General features: G+C 52.2%; 1 protein-coding gene and 1 long non-coding RNA gene across 3 annotated transcripts in view; both read right to left on the reverse strand.

Annotated features, from left to right (window-relative positions):
• Window positions 1-17,307, reverse strand: part of SMAD3 (SMAD family member 3) — a 113,019-nt gene that overhangs the window by 46,388 nt on the left and 49,324 nt on the right. The gene's annotated exons all lie outside the window — the stretch shown is intronic.
• LOC141577986 (uncharacterized) lies at window positions 9,283-17,189 on the reverse strand. The gene is made up of 3 exons (XR_012507731.1): window positions 16,895-17,189; window positions 14,205-14,453; window positions 9,283-14,025 (listed from the first exon to the last, which is right to left on the reverse strand). It is a non-coding gene; the product is annotated as an uncharacterized LOC141577986 (long non-coding RNA).

The following is a 17,307-nucleotide window of genomic DNA, read 5'->3' on the forward strand; positions in this document are numbered from 1 at the left end:
CAAGGTTTCTGTATCCAAAGCCCTCCGAAGGAAGGCCACTTGCTGTCTGTATAGCGTCCCAGCCCAAAGACATCGAAGTGGGGTTCACTCCCCAGAGAAGGCCTTCAGTCGCCCTGCAGAGCTGACTCGGAGCCTCGCGGTGGTTCTCTCAAGGCCATGGCGGTGGCCAGCCCCAGAGGGCCCGCAGCACTGACGCCAGCGGAGGCCGGGGAGGGATGGCCAGGCCCACACTTGGGGTTGACAGAGGCCAAGAGAAAGGAGAGCGGAGAGAGAAAGGAGTCTCGTTGCCAATCCCACCTCCATGTTTCTCTTGCCCAAAGTTAAAGGGAGAACTAAGGCTCCCCGACCTTTCACCTCGACTCCCAGGGGGGCCTAGGGAAGAAGACACAATGGTGGCTTTCAAGGTGAGACCAGTCATCACTCTGTATTTATTGTCTCTTCCAGAAACTTCTACCCTCTGGGATCAAATACGTCGACTTGTCAGGCCCAGGGGCATGGCTTCTACCCAGGCCTACAGAGAGGCAGACCTACCAAGCCTTTAAGCGCTTGAACTAGGGACAGGGTTAAAAAAAAAAAAAAAAAAAAAAAAAACTAGGTAATCCAACATTGGGGGGGGGGGGTCCTTTTAGCACAGCCAGCAGAAGTCCCTCGCTTTAGGGGACACTTGGCAGAGACACAACCACAGGAAGGGAAGCAGGTAGTGTGAGCTGCTTGTCACACCAAACGGTACCACTCAGCCAGCCCTGGGAGCCAGGACCTGGGTGGCAACATTCTTAAGGATTTCCCAACATACCACCATTCCAGCCTAGGCCAATGGGGAGCCTTTATATGCAACCCTAAAAATTAAAGTATGCCTTTCCCAATCTTTAAAGGGTTAAAGGCCAGGGAGGGAGGGATTTCACTGAGGGAGGAGGGGAGCAGACAGCTTCCTCCCCCTAATAAAAATTCTGGCAAGAGCACACAGTTTTGGAGAGGGGAAAAGGGCAAGGCCGGAAATCAAACACTGCTGTCTTGACATTTCATACGAAAACCTGACCTAACTGGATAGCCCAAGGCATCGGAGGCTTATGTTTTCCCCTACTGCGAGCAAACAGGAGAAAATCAGTTTCTAAAAATCCAGAAGGTCCACGCAAACTTAAATCCCTAACCTTCCTCTTTTCCAAAGTGCGCACGTCGCCCAAGAATCGCCGCAGCTGAAATCTGGTTTTAAGTGCCTTTTGGTGGCTGCCGCAGATGCGCCCAAGCCCACTTTATTGGGCAACGGAGAGCTAACAGAAGGCACAGTCTGTGTCCAAATGGGTTCCCGACACTTCCATCTCTCAAAGGTAATGCTGTAAACAGACACAGCGAAGGGCTTTCGCTTTGAAGTGGGCGAGGAATCAGCTACAGTTGCTTAAACATTGATCAAATCCTAACAAGACAGATAAAGAGAAAACACATCAAAAGGAGCGTTATTTCGCATCTTCCCTGATCAAGTCAGCCAACAGCTTCGGTCTGGAGGGTTAATGGGGCGGAGTTTTAACATCTTGGAGGGAGGGGAGGCGATGAAGGCTGTTTATAAATTCTCAGCTGGCCTTTGGCCAGGGCTGCTTTTATTGATCCAGGCAAACACAAATTATGATGCTTGACATGACTTGTGTATACACATGGCCATCTGAGAACAGTCACAGGCCTCAGTGAAGGAGACGGCAAGAAATCAAAGGCTGGCAGGCCGGACAGGGGACGAGAAATACCCAGACCCACAGAGCAGCATTCCAGCCTCCGGCAGAAGCTGAGCGGGGGCTTTTCTTCCAAGGGGAGGTGGCTGTTTACTCAGACAGATGAGGTGGGTTCCCTGGGGAGCAAATGTCCTGGGGAGCCACTCGGAGCAGCCGTGATCTGATCGGAAAGAATGGACAGCAACCCCCGCCAGCAGGCTCTCCCCGCACCCACCCTCCCCTGCAGCGGCTGCCCAGCCCTGATGTCATGTGGGGGAGCCGGAGCCCAGGGACCGGAACCGAGCAGAAGGCCATGAGCAATGCCTCGGCCTCACCCACTCAGGGGGTTTCCTGCAGCAACGGTGGCTTCCTGACACCCTGGGCATCCACATCCCCACCCAGAGAAGGATCAGGCTGGAAGACTGAACAGCTTTCCGGCCAGCAACTCCATGAACCCACAAAGAGACCTGCCCATAGAGGAGAGGGGACATTCACAGGGGCCTTGCCCATGCGTGGGGCCTCTGACCCCATCCACTGTGCCTCCTGGTGTCCTAGACTGGAGCTGCCCCTTCTGACGTTCGCCCAGAGCACAGGCAACAGGTGCTGATGAATTTGGAAGGGCGGAAGGCAGGGGAGCTGATGACAGGGACAACATAGCCCTTCCTGGGAGAGGTCTGACCCCGAGCAGCTCTGATTCTCTCTGTGGCTAAGAGGAAGGCGTGGGCAACACCCAGAAAGGAGAACTCCAGAGGGCGAATTACAAGCTGTTTCCAATCCTTCAAGAAAGAAGCCATTTGACCTGTCATTCCGATCCCCGTGGGCATTCTGATCCGATGACCAAGAAAAATTAGACTTGAAAGAAATAATCAATGCCCCCTAAAACTACTAATGGCTATAATCACATACTTAAACACTGGCTTTGAAGATAAAAAGTGAGTTGGCAACACTGAAAACTGCAAAATCAACTTGGGGGAAAAAACAGACTCCCGAGAAAAAAAGTTCAGCACAAACTAAAACTGGAAGCTGCTAAAACTGCAGGCAATCAAAGTCACTGACTAAAAATTGATGGACAAAAATCCAATAACTCAGATCCGCAAAGTTTTACCCAGGAAAATTGGGTCTGGTGGAAATAATGGCAAAAAAGAAGGTTCCAAAATGGCAGAAGCTAAAAGCAGGACCAACAACAAGCAAGCAAACAGAACAGAAGCAGGTTTTGTTACAGAACGCACATAGAAAAGAACGGACGCTGATGGAAGTCATTTCAGTTTTAAAAAAAAAACAAAAAAGGATGAAGTCAGACAAAGTTTACCTGGAGTACACAGAAAACGGCTGAGGATATTAAGATGACTCGCAATTTAAAAATGGCAAAATGAAAAAATGTCCTAGACTTTTTCAGGAAAGCTGGGCAAAGGGCCAGCCCAGGAAAGCCCCTGGTCTGGGGCTCCGTCCCAGTTTCCCTGAAGAGGGAGTCGGGACCGTCCCCTCTGCTGGGCACTTGTTATCACGCCGAGAGCAGGGCCAGGCATCGCGGAGGATCAGACTCCGGAACGAAGAGCAGACATGGTAGCAAAAACACCTTCAGCCACCAGGAGATGGCCTTCTGGTCCCAGCCAGACCCCTGACGTGACCATAGGCAGGTCCCCACCTTGGGGACACACCCCTACTGTAAATTGGAGGATGGACCAGACAGGCCTAGGGCCTGCCTGCTAGGAAGCCCTGAGACCATGTGCTGGCCCTCCTTGGAGGATCCAGCGACCTCCCGTTCTCCACCCTGGGGGTAGGGCAGTTACAGGGGAGAAGGAAACACTTCGGTGGGGAAGGCAGGGGAGGTCAGGGAGGAGGCCAGGAGGCCATTTTCATCTCTCCCTCTCTGTAAGTTCCACATTCCCTCCAATAAGCATATACTACAGTTGTGATGGGGGAGCTGGGGGAGGAAGTATTAAGAAAAAAGCCAAAACACCTGCTCTAAGAATAACCGACTCCAGAATGTATTCACTCACAGAAAAGGTCCAGGTGACCCTGGGAGCTCCAGATGGCACAAGATCGAGTTTATTTGCAATTAAACACGGGGGCAGGGTCAAGTTTTAAGTCCAAGGCAATGGATTTACAATGTTGGGATTTCATGTAAATATCATCTGGGGAGGGGGTGGATTTGCTGTCTCCCTGAAGTTGCTGCTCTGGCCTCGGGTATTCGGGCTTCTTCTCCCAAACGCTGGTCATTTGGTGGTTCAAACCCACTCCAGTGGGGTCACTCGGCTTTACAAACAACATGTTACAAAATCCTGGCTGAGAAGGACACATACCAAATTCAAGAGAGTAAATACCTGTGGGAAGGGAGGGAGGAGAACGGGAATGGGATGGGGTAACAGGGGGCCTTCAGCAGAGTCTTCTTAGATATTTTGTAGTAAAGAAATAAGACATTACAGATATCTGAAGTGAATATGGAAAAATCATTAACATTTGTTATACCCAGTGGGAGGTCCGAGTTACTATCTACCTGTTTCCAATTTTTATAACACAATGAAAACACACACACAAAACCCCAACAACAACAGAGCAAGGCAGGAATGGCTCCTGGCGGCATGGAGAGGGTGTCTGAATCAGCACAGAGCCAGCTGAAAAAATCCAAGTTCAAAGTCCTCTGGTATGTAAACACTCAGGAAATTCTTGGCCTGAGAGCATATACACAACGTATTAACTTGTCTCTGTCTTCTAAAGTTTTTGTTAGCATAGGAAAAAGAGTTTTGTTTTGCTTTGTTTTTAAACAAGTGAGTGGAAGGGAAAATGAAAACTACTATTGAGAGATGGCCTCCTTGGTACCAGGTACACTTGGCAAGAACTTTGGGGTGTCAGTTAATCTAATCTTAATAAAGAAGGGTGCTGTGACCCCTTCCTCTCCCAGAGAGGGAAACTGAAATTCCAGAGGGCCAACCACTGGCCCAAGGTCACACAGCCAGCAAGGAGGGCTGAGAGAGGCTGGGCCCAGGACGGCCTCCCGGACTCCTGGCACAGGGCAGGGGCCCAGGGGTGAGAGGAGCTCACTGGGGTCCATCTTTCTTACCCTCACTTGCAGTTACCCTCCGTGGGGTCCCTCTCTCTCCCCTATATCCCTCCTGTGACCCTCACAAGGCCAGAGCCCAGATTGCCAAGCCATGTGCTTCCTGAAAAATAGCCCCCTTCTCTTCCATCCTGTCTCTGCAGCTCCTTCTCCAGCACCTCCCCACACCACACTCCTAAGACAGCGAGTGTCTTCCCCATCACGACACTGGGAGGTCCTGTAGGGCAGACGGCTTGGGCTCCCATCCCCTCCCCATGCCTCACGGGCTCGTTCAACACCACCTCTTAAATCCCAGTCTCCTTGTCTGTAAAATAAAGTGTCACTGCTCTGCTGCACGTGGTCACCATGAGCGCTGGGTTCAGTAACACACCCATGGCTTAGAACGGGGTCTGGCAGAGTCACGAGCAAGTATTTACCATCAGCATAACGGTTCTTAAAAACTCCAGGTAAATACAGTTTCCCTCAGTACCTGGACTTCAGATTCTCGGAGAGCAGGCATCGTGTCTTTAGTGACCTCACACCCACCCCTACCCCCCTACAGCACCTGGTGTCGGGGAAGAGAGGACGCCCAGGAGGCTGGGGTGGGGCTGAGTGTCCGCCCAGGAAAGAGCTGGGCACCTTGAAGGAAGGATCCCCTCCACCCTTTAAGACAGCCTGTTAGGAAGGAAAACAGTGAAGCAAGGACAGGGACCTCTCAGAAGCAGCTTTTCTTAGTGCCGCTCTGACAATTCGGGGTCTGCGTGTAACTAACACACACCCACACACAAGCCCAAGTGAGACGGGGGAGATGACATCACAGGACTTCACCTCAAACAAATCAGGGAGTTAGCATTTCAAAAGGCCTCTGATGGTTCAGCGACATCTCAAAGCCCTAGTTCATCTGAGCTTAGGGAGGCTCAGGAAGAGGTCCTGCTACAAACGCGGAGACACTGACACACATTCCCTGGTAATTAACCACAGGCTGACTTTGCTCACACAACAGCAGATGCTAACGTGCAAGGCTGGGGCTCGGCTTGTGGCGAGCTTGGGGAAAAACCAGGCTTCTTCGAGGGAGGGAGAAACCACCGTGTTCTCCCCTGAACCAGGGTGGCATGCAGTGTGCAGCAGCACGTTTGACCCAAGCGCACAGAAGAGGGTGACTCTGATTGGACTGTTCTATTCCCCCTACGCTAACAAGGAGGACATGAGCACATCTTGGGTGCTAAACACCAAAGGCTTAAGCAGACAAGCTCCCAGGAGGCAGAGGCAGTGGCGGCTGGAGCACTGGAAAGCAGGCTCTGGTCCCAGCTCTGGCGTTCCCAGCTGTGTGACTTCGAGCAAGTCGCTTACCCTCCCTGAATCTCTCAGTTGCCTCATTCAGAAAATGAGAAGGTTTGAACAAATCACTCCAAAGGGCCCTGCCAGTTTTTAAATTGTTAGAAAGGGGGATATTTGAGTCTGTTTTACTCTCTCAAACCCACAGACTTGAGGGAAAAACAGAGCAACTCCTGGGTGCCACCCCACCAACCCCGCTCCCCGCACACGCACCCATCTGCTTCTGCGAGTTTTGTGTGTTGGTCCCTGAAAGTCTTCCGAGCTCTTTTCTAATTTGTGGTTAATTACAAGGAACTGCACTTACATTCGTTTTTGGGTTCGCAAATGGAAAATACTAATGACTTTGTAAATTAATTTCAGATTTGGCTCCATCATTTTTGGCAATAAGATTATACTTTGTTTTCCTTCTCATTGTTTTTAAAGGCAAATGGAAACACAGCCCACCCCCCCAAAAAATACATTAAAGTTTCCAATTAAGTTGTTCTGGAAAAAACAGCAATATAATATTGGCATCCGGGCAAACTTACGTTACAGTGTGGAAGATGACAGCTATGAGCCTGGAAGTGCTCAAATGGGCCGGGTGGGACACAGCTTTTCTCTGGCAAGAAGACAGAGAAGAGGTCTGGGAAGGCTTCCCCACTCCCACCAGCAGCTCAGCAAATGCCAGCGAGTTCAGCCTTCATAAGGTCGGACTGTCCCCGTGGCCTGCCTGGAGGGCAGCACAGACCCCGCGCAGGGAGGCCATGTCCCCGCCACTGCATCTGGGTGGGCTACCCACGTCACCCTGGGTGTGACACCAGACCGGGCCACAAACGGGCTGGACAAGTGTGTCAAGAGAGGTGACCGGAAGGGTAAGGAGGTGCAAAATGTGGGTCAGAGAACAGACGAGGAAGCTGATGACGACCCGCAGGGAGGAGAGAAGGTCGAGGGGACAACAGGGCCAAATGTCCCCTGGGATGGAAGGCCGGCCGGCGGGCTGTTCTAAGGGGTGGAGTAGAAGTTTACAGGGAGGGTGATTTTTGCTCAACTCAGGAGGAGTTTACTGGAAGGGGAGAAAATCCAAGGGCTGCCTTAGGGTGATGAATGGAAGGGGCTGGCAGCTCGTTAACTGATGAAAAAGCCCGCCGTGGGGGTTGGGGGTTAACAGATACACACCACTAAATATAAAGCAGATAAACAACAAGGACCTACTGTACCGCACAGGGAACTACATTCAATTTCTTGTCATAACACACAATGGAAACGAATCTGGAAAGAAAAAATATACATGTATGTGTGTATAACTGACTCACTTTGCTGAACGCCTGATATTAACATTGTAAATCAACTACATGTCAAAAAAAATTTGTTTAAAGCCTGTATTATGTTAAAATCAGGCTTCCCGGTTATGCAGCATTGTTACGTGCCTCACACAACAGTTCCGCCAGGGCAACCACCCAAGCTATTTCTGAGATTACCTTCCTTGACACGGTAGCAGGGCCTCTGCCCCAAGCTCCGCAGCAAATAAATGCAGGTGCGAGGACCTGAACTGGGTCTACGCGGTGTTCCTTCCCCCAGCATTCCTCCTACTCCGGAGCCTGACCCCGCTGCGTCTCGCCATGGAAGGCCATCCAGAGTCCCGGGGGGCCCCAGTGCCATGCAGTGTAAATGTGCCTTAATTTTCCAGCTCAGGAAAGGGCAAATGGTGAGGCTGTTCAGCTCCAAGCCCCCTGGCAGGGGCGGCGGGGACAGAGTCATTGACCCAGCCAGTGTTTAATCCTCAGTATCCACTTCCTGACGAGCACTGTGAGGCTCAGGCGGAGATGCCCAGACTGGGAACATGCCGTTCAGACAGGGGAGGAGACACACACTCTAGGATCTACGGTGCAGATTCTATACGGCTGGTGTGTTTAGGACTTGGCTTCCTGCCTCATGAAGTGAACGGCTGGCTCAACAGTTACCCTCCTGTCACGAAGTCCCCTGTCTCTGAAGCGTAGGGCCTCTCAGACAGCCAGCAGTCTGGACTGGGTTCTCTGTAGCTCTGCCCGGGCTCTGATGCTCCAGGAGGACCAGTCCCTGAGCTGGCCATGCGTAATGAGGGAAGAGGGGCGGAGAGGAGGGACAAAGGGTGCCCGGATGGGGCTCACACACACTCTGTCTTTCAGGTAACACAGCTTTCTCAGACAGACAGCCTCCTAAAGAAGCAATGTCTCCCGGGCAGGCGGACTTCTGAACAGGGTGGACTGGCTGTCCCTGCCCCCATGTTATAGCCGGTAAAACCAAAGACCAGACAAGGCCTCACGAGAAGGGACTGGGGCAAGCTGGGCTTCACTGTAGGACCAGTACTGGACCCTGATCACAGACAGGCAGTGCGGTGTAGTGGCTAAAAAAAAAATCAGGGTTCTGGAGAGACACTCGGCATTGAAATCCCAGCTCCCCCTGAGTTGTGTGACCTCAGAAAGTACCAGATCCTTGCACCTCAGTTTCCTCCTCCTTACAGCAGCGCTGGGAGGCAGCCCTGAAGTTGACGGTGACCAGCACCCTGCGTGGCACCCCACAGGGCAGACATCAATCACTATTCCCCATCCGGTAGCGCTGTGATTGCTCTCAAATAGCAAGCAAAGCAAACATACACCGCAGACAGAACCCGAGACATCTGGGAATGGAGCTCAATGCCTGCTCGCTGGCTAGACAGGCGGACAGACAGATGGACAAGAGTCAAACGCCCTTAGTTCTGAGGTCCCGTATCTTCTATTCCATGGCCATCTGAGCCCTTGCATGAGACCTCCCTGCTTGGAGCCTCAGCTTGCCGCCCTGTGAAATGGGGGTAAGGCTCGTACTTCAGAGGGGCGCCATACAGTCTAAACCACGCTGCTGGGCAGGCTCCTCAGAGGTCAAAGGCAGTACCACACAGCACAAGGTAACACCCAATAAGTCTTGCTGGAGCACGTATTCAATAAATATTTGGTGAGTGAGCGACTGCATGACCGCACGCATGCATTTAATAACTTGCTCAATCCCAGCCTCCCCAAATTCTTGGGGTTTCTCCAAGCAGAAAGTCTCAGATGCTTGGAGCCTCTTGAAGTGCCCAGCATTCCCAGGTAGCAGCGGGAGCAGAGCCCAGCACGCTGGCCTCTACAATTACTGCCCATCACCGGCTCCCCACAGCCCCCTCCACATACCTCCCCCAGCTACCACCTGCCCCGCCCCCCCCACTGGCTAAAGATCCTGCGATTACAAGGAATGCTGCTCTACACACACATCACCCCAACCAAAGCACATCCAGGCCTTCTGAACCGATGTCCTGAAGCCCTTGCTGAACAGGCCAGCCATCATACCCCTCCTGTGACCTAGCGCCTTCTTGGAGCACGTGGCCCCCGTGCTACGCTGTGTGCAAATTTTCTTTCTCTGTGTCGGGAAAAACAGACAGGTGAATGGAAGGCTCTGGAGTCAGCAGGTCCTGGTCCAAATTCCAACTCCACCTCTGACTGTGTGGCCTTGGGGAAGTTGCTTAGCCTCCCTGGGCCTCCCCTACCTCCTTTGTCACGATGCCCATGCTATCCATCTACCATGCAAGGTTGAGAGAATTCACTGGAACAGCAAGGGTAGAGTGCCAAGCACAGTGCCTGGGACACAGGAGACACTCTACAAATGCAAGTGGCCCCCGCTCCCCGGAGACCTGAGCTCCAGCCCTGCCCTGCTCCTCACTGGCTGTCACAGCGAGTCACAGCCCCCGTGAACGCAATTATTCCCCTCCAAAGTGCAGGCGATGTTAGCTGACCTAACAAATAAATCCCAGAGCTTCACTGTCCGGTACAGCAGCCACCAGTCACACGCCCCTGCTGAGCACCTGAAATGTGGCCAGACCGGAGTGAGATGGGCTGTAAGTGGAGAGAACACGCTGACTTCAAAGACTTAGTATGATTTTTAAAAAGGATGTCAAATGTCTCATTAATAACCTTTACATTGAGTAAATGCTGAAATGATCATGTATTTGCATATATTGTATTAAACACAGTATTATTTAAAATTAATTTCAACTTCCTGTTTGCGTTTTAACGTAGCTAGTAGATTTCCAATCACACAGGCAGTGCGCACTGCATTTCTATCAGACAGCACGGTTCTAGGACGCTAAGCGATCGGGAGTTAGTGCTCTGGGCAATACTGTCTCCCTAAGAAGACTGCAATTCCTTCTGGAGAGAGGACCCCTGTTAGCTCTTATTTCTTTTCCCCCAATAGCACTTAACGCAAAATGTTCGAGGTGCATCCTGAAATACTCTTAGGGATCTGATGAATAAAGTCTTAAGATTTTAGAAATGACCAAGCAGTCACCATGCACCGGGAACCATGTCGGTGGGTAAAAACATACAGCAGCTCACTTAATCCTTACGGGAACCGCATTTTGCAGATAACAAAACTGAGGCTCAGAAAGGTTGAGCGACTGGCCCAAGGCTACCAGGTGGTCAGGGGCAACAGATGGGACCCAAACCCAGGCTGCTCTGAACCCAAATCCAGACTCTTTTCCGTCGTCCACGAGAAAGCAAGCAGTCCCCACTCTTTGTTCGAGTGAGGCTTCCGTATCACACACATTCTGGAAGAACTCCAGCCCTAGCGATGCTCTGCCTCCCATCCTCACCCCCACCAACACCAAAGGATTTCCCAGCAAGTCAGAAATGACACACTACCAAACGGAGTCCATGCATAACCCTATCCACGTCTGGCCTGGGCTGTGTTAGCTCAGAATGAGTCACATTTTAAAAGGGGTGACTGATAGGGAAGGTGGATTCTGTCCTGTTGCCTATGAACTTCCTGCCTGATGTGCAGGTGAGGACTGGAAACAAAAAAAAAAAGGTGAAAAGCAAAGGGCCCAATGAGATTCATTTTTTCAGAGGACCTCACTTGCAATGAGCAGCCCCAAGTTTCAGAAACTCAGCTCCATTAAAAATCACCTCCCTCCCCGTCCCAGGCCACACTGTCCTCTGGGCTCTGGCTGTCCATTCAAGCCTTCCACAGGATGCAGAAGACATAGCCTTGTACCTTAAAGGATTCACAAAACAGGGTACAAACGACCTGCAAAATCAAGGATGCAGGAGCTGCCCAGCATTGTCCACAAAGGGTAGGAAGCAGATGAGGATGAGAAACAGGTCTCTCCTTATCTAACCCATCCGAGCTCACAGGGAGAAGCAGCCTGCAGGCTGAGCTCAGCATGGGGAAAGGCTGGGAGCAGGGGTGGGGGCACAGGGTGGGGTGCAGTCTGGGAGGGCTTCACCAAGGAGGCCACGTCTGCAGGAGAAGCAGGGCTCAGACAGGCCCAGGGGACATGCCAATGGTTGGCTGTGTCAAGCCGGTCACTTAACCTCTCAACCTCTCTGTTTCCTTTTTTAAAGGGGGTGGGGGTGGGTAGCAGGCAGAGAGGGAGGAGACAGAGGAAAAACAAAACACTGGGGAGACGGCTCACATTCTACCTCAGACAGGGTAAATATTTACTCATCCATTCACAAACCTGGCTCTGGAGAGCACCCTGGGTTGGGGACACCTGGGTTTATGCTGGTGTCTGGTCTTGATTGGAGGCCTGGGCGCCCAGTGTTTGGTCCGTGGCACAGAGTCCAGCCCTACACCTTGTCTGTCTGCGAGCTGAATGGATGGCATTTGATGGCAGTGGAAAAACTGACTACTACGATGACCCTGCCACTCACGCTGAGACACGGGGAGCCACCGGGCGAACTGCTCTCTGCCGAATGCCCATCTCACGTGGGAACGCCCTGAGTGTGTGAGCCTGTGTGGTGGGGGGCTCGCCTGACCCTCATCAGGGAGCTGGAGGGAGGCTGCTGGCCCCCATTCCGGGGATGGGGACTCTCAGAATCAGCAAGGCCACACAAGTCAGAGACACACCGAAGGCAAACTGGAACCAGCCCAGTCAGACTATTGCCTGAGCTCTCCCGCACTAGCCACGGAGCGGAGGGAAACACTCAGCCATCCAACAAGTGTTTACTGGGGGCCTACTGGGTGCCAGGCACTGTCCACTGGGGACACAGCCATGGACAGGGCAGGGGAGGACCCTGTCCCTGGGGAGCCGGCATGTCACGCGAGGAGACTGCCCCTGAACATAGAATAAAAAATTAAGATGATTTTAGTGGTAACACAGGCTCCACGTCTGAGGTGGGAGGCTCAGCCGCTGGATCACTTGAGTGTGAAGGTCGATAAGGAGCCCCATGAAGCACGTTTAAATGCAGATTCCCAGACCGCACCCAGGGATTCCGCTACCAGTCGAGGGAGTGGCCAGGAAATCTGCATCTTTAGGAGCTGGCCGGGAGCCTGGAGGCGGGAGGTCCCAGACCCCCAGCTGCCTGGGGTCTGGGCATGGTGCTCCGGCCTTGCACCATGAGCCATGAAGGGACAGTGGCCAAGGATCACAACTCACAGCCCCATCCATCATCTATAAAATGAGCATCTTAACAGCTGGCCTGACCTCCCTCCCACGATGGCACTGAGACGCAAAGAAAGCTGGGAAGGTACACTATAAAAAGCTGGACAAATGGGAGTTTATGAACATTCTGAAACCATGCTGCTGGTAAGAGCAGGCCGACCAGAAGAAAAGAAGAAAACCAAAGCAAACCCCCTAGAAACCCAGGCGCTGCCCGTCCAATGCACAGCTGCAAAGTGACAAATTCCACCCCCCAAGTAACCCACCCTGCCACATACGATCACTCTTACACAAGCACGGTTGCTCAACATGGGCCCGTGTGTGGGTTTCCATCCCGCTGTCCCATCCTGTGGGAACCCGGCATGTGGGGTTCCTGGTGAGGCCAGCGGCTGCAGTAAATCACCCCACTGCCAGCAGCTCTAGCCCACATGTCGCTCTTATGGTCAGTGCCCTTCAGCCCCGCAGTGACCTAACCCCAGCGCCAGGCTGGTCAGCAGCAGCCTCTCCCGTCCTCCTCCTCCTCCTCCGGCAAGCACCAGCTCACATTTCAGGCCGTTTGCTCCCCTGGGCATGACTCAGAGAGTCAGTTGTCTTTTAAAAAAATGCTTTTCATATTTCAAATCAAAAATAAATACCACGCACTCTGGACGCAAGCCATCACAGATGTCTCTGTTGAGTTATGAAAGTTAAGAAGGCCCGAGGAAGGAGAAACCATAGAAAAAGTGGTTCATTCGTATCATCCAGGCCCTGCTGCGCGACCCTACGGTGGGCCGGAAGAGCGGGCTTGAGGCCAGGTCACAGGACTGACTTCTGGCTTGGACAGGAACAATGAGGTCAGGGGTTCATTCATTCACTGGGACCAGGGAAGGGGATAAACAGATGCCCTGCAGGTTAATCCCACTAGGAGACAGCCTGGATCCAGGCAGAGATGGGCAATGTCACCTCAGAAGGCTCTCTGTGCACACACTGGCGCAGGTCTTAATCCCTAAAGAAGGAAGGTGGGCGGTTGGCTAATGCAGCTGCAGGGTTGCGAGGTGCAGCGGCAGATCCCCAGCCGCGCCCGCCCATGCAACCCCGTCCAGCAGGGAGGGAGCTGCCCTGCACGCAGGGATGCCCCCGCCACCCAGCAACTCTGCTTCCCATGACTCCCTCCGCCCCTTATCCTGACCCACCCACGCCTCTGACCATTTGGCTTCCTGGGTGGGGTGCCCACAAGGAGAGAACGCCCTGCTTAGAAGCTCATAGTGGTTATCCTTTTCAGCAAATAAACGAGTGGCTTGATTTGTGTTTCAGCTTCTTGCTAGTTAGTGAGTGCGAGCTGGCGGGCCTGACTCCCAGCCCCGACGAGATGAGGTTTCTTCCGAGTTGGTCAAGCCAGGCCCAGCTCCCAGGTAAATTCATCAAGGTCAGAGCCATCTTCTGGGCACCAGCCTTCCTTCCCCTGGCTGCCCCAGTGTCACATCGTTCCTTCCAACCACGCCAGATGCACCCGCATTTGGGCACAGCGAGGTGAGGTTTCTCAAGGAGCTCCAAGGTCACACCTGGAGGTATCCCTTTGAAAGCGGAAATTGAAAGCTGAAACTTCACCCTCAGCCATGTTTAATTCCCACAGAAACATGCCCACAGGTGAGGCCCTGATCAACTGTGATACTGGGGAACGAGGCATTCTGATTTACACATATGCTCATTAACCAAGGATAACCAAGAATCTTTTTCTCTTTTTTCCAATTACCTGGGAAAACATTTTCACAAAGTATCTGTCTGCTGTTTTTCCTCAACAAGTCTGTTTTCTCCAAAGATAATAGACTCTTTTCTTAAAGACGAAGGATCCCTCCAGCCTCTCCGGCCCAGATCAGGAAGGGAATTCCTCTCACTGCAGAGATCAACAAGCCACTTCATCTGCAGAGGTGGACGGTCAGCCGGGTCACCGCGACACCGCAGGACAGCCGCCAGCAGTGTTTTCTTTCAAAGGAACAAAAGCCTGAAGATAAAAATCAACCACAACCCATTTTCCACTGATTTGTTTCAGCCTTATTCCATAGGGTATCCAAAAAGCTGGAAAACAGGATACACTATTTGCCCTCTGTTTCTAGACTTTCTGGACTCTCTGGAGTGTATATATTATACCTTTGGACTTAGACGAGCAGTTGGGCTAAACCACTTTGAATTTAGAGGTCCTCCAGCCGAAAAGAAGTCCAAAGGCTGCAGAAAAACACTAGGTATATTATTTGGAAATGTAACTAAAAGACTGTTTCAAAGTAAGTTTATCCTGTTCCCCAACTTTGCGGCATCTTATGTATCTTGAGAGTCTTATGTGCTGGACACCACGCTATAAAATTAGAATGTTAGAAGGGCATGGTGATATTATCATGATATTAATAGCTACCATTTATTAAGCAGTTACAATATGCTAGGAATTATAAATCTCTTACACGATACAGTTTAAATAAATCCAGTGAGATATTTTACCCCAAACTGACAGGTGAAGAAATTGAGGCTTAGAAACTTGAAGTTGTTGCCTAAGGCCCCATAACTTCTGAGTGGCGAGGCTAGGATTTGAGCCTAAAGCCCTGTTCTTTTCCATCCCTTGTGCTGTCTCAGACCACAGGGCACGTGTCACTGCAGTAGTCTCCTCTCCATGAAAAAAAAACCATCCTTGTCCAGGGAGTGATTACTTTAAAATTATCAGATAAATCCTGGCTTGACAACAGAAGTTTAAGAACCAGCAGTGTCCACCGAGCTCCTAGCTGATCACATGCCCCTCAAAGTACCCTACCCCCTCCACCCTGCACCTCAGGATTTTTGGCTACAAAACTAGTATATATTTCCTGAGACCTCTTCTGGCTCTGACAAAAGGCAAAAATCCCCACGAGATCCCCAACATCCATAAACTCTCAAGGAGGAAACGGGCCAGAGGATTACTGTGGGGAGGAGCAGACCTAGATTGTTCACTCCCAAACTCTGATGCGGGAACCAACAGAAGCCAGCCCCCCACGGATCGATGGGGTACAGGGGACGGGCGGGAGGAGGACCCTCACAGCACCCCTGGGACACCTGAACAGTCCCTGCTGTTTACTGGTCAATTTCTCTAAGAAGGAGGGGAAAAAGGTATAATATTCAGTTTCCTTATTTATAAAATGAAAATGTCTCATTTGCTCATTCCACAAAGGACTGGTATGTGAGGCTACTGAGTAGTAATCATAAACACACCTTTTTTTTTTTCTTTTTTAACGAAGTGTAGGAATGTTGGGATAGGCAGATTTGGGTTAAAACTCCCTCTTTGCCATTTACTGGCTGTATGTGATCAAGTCAGCTTAATCTCTATGGGACTCCGTTTTCTCGTCTAGGAAGTTCAGGCCCTCGACCGGCACTAGAATTTTCTGTAATGATGACCGTGTCCCCCTCTCTGCTGTCCAGCGAGGAAGCCACTAGCCACATGTGGCAGCTGAGGCCCTGAAATGTGGCTCGCGTGACTCAGAAACTGGATTCTAGAATAGTACTTAATTACCTGATATTTAAACAGCCACCTTTGGGCAGTGGTTACAATACTACATGACACAGCCTTCGACTACAGCGATACGAACGAAATGAGATTACGCTGGTAAACTGCCTAGCACGGTACAGGAGATGCAGGAAGTTCCGGAGGAAAAATGCATGAATATACAGAGATCGTATCAGCAGAGATTTTTCTTTTTAAGCAGAATATTCTCAGATCGAGAAACAGATGCATTAGAAGCTGACAAAGAGCTATCTGGGTATTTTAGAAAAACCTCAAGAAATCAGATATACTACTGGAATCACTCCCTTAAGTGTGTAAATGGAACGGCTGAACATTGTGTTTTTCTTCACAAACGTTCTTGTCAGCAGATAAAGAGGGCGTTTTAGGCCAAGCTGGGTTTTTATGACCCTCGACGCCCAAGTACACACTAACCCGGTCCTCCTGAGCGAGCGCTCACTCCCAGCAAGACCTTCCATCCTGATGGGCAGCCATCCTCCCGGCCCATCTGCAGCCGCCCCAGGGCCCGGACAGCTGCCCACCCACAGCCCCGGGCACACCCTGCCGGGGTCCCCCACCCCCTCCGGGGCCCCGGCTGGGGGGGTCACAGGGCGGGCGGGAGCGCCCCCCGGCGCCTGCTGGCAGGCGGCCTGCGTCACAGCCCGACAGGAAACGACGAGAAGACAACACGGGCCGCGTGGAAATCCCCGCCGGGCCCCACGCCAGAGGGTGACTCAGTGGCGCTGGCCGGCCAGCTGCCCCTCGGCCGGGACCCAGGGGGCCGGGCTGCAGGAAGCCGCGCAGCCTCTGCACAGACACGGACACCGAAGGCCTCCAGTGTCGTTCCTTGTGTTACAGACACCACGTGGACGCAAAGGGAGGCAGAGTCCCCACCTGGCAGGCCCCCGGACAACAGCAAGACGCACCTGACCTCAAGGGAGGTCTGAGTTCCATTCCTGCAGCTGCCACTGAGCCACACAAAGCCTCAGCCGTTCCAGGCCTGACTCCTCACCTGCAAGATACAGGGACACGCCCAGGACGGGGCTCCCATCCCCCCAGGCACGCAGTGTTCCCAGGCCACCCTATTCCACCTCCCGCCTCTGCCCTGCCCCCGTATCCGCCCTCTCCACCCCATCCCTGATCCTAGTCTTAGCTTCGTGATGTGATCATCCTCAATTTGGACATTTTGCCAGGCCCCCCCTTCAGATACTAATGTCACCAGGACAGAGGCCACACCTTGTACCTTCAAGGTGAGTGGTACATCCAAAGGCGCGGCGCGGAGTGCTCGCAGGACTGTTACCCTGACACCCCGTCTGACTCCAAGCTGTGGCAGGTCCCC

Source organism: Camelus bactrianus, chromosome 6, assembly GCF_048773025.1.
Source record: "Camelus bactrianus isolate YW-2024 breed Bactrian camel chromosome 6, ASM4877302v1, whole genome shotgun sequence".
NCBI lineage: Eukaryota > Metazoa > Chordata > Mammalia > Artiodactyla > Camelidae > Camelus > Camelus bactrianus.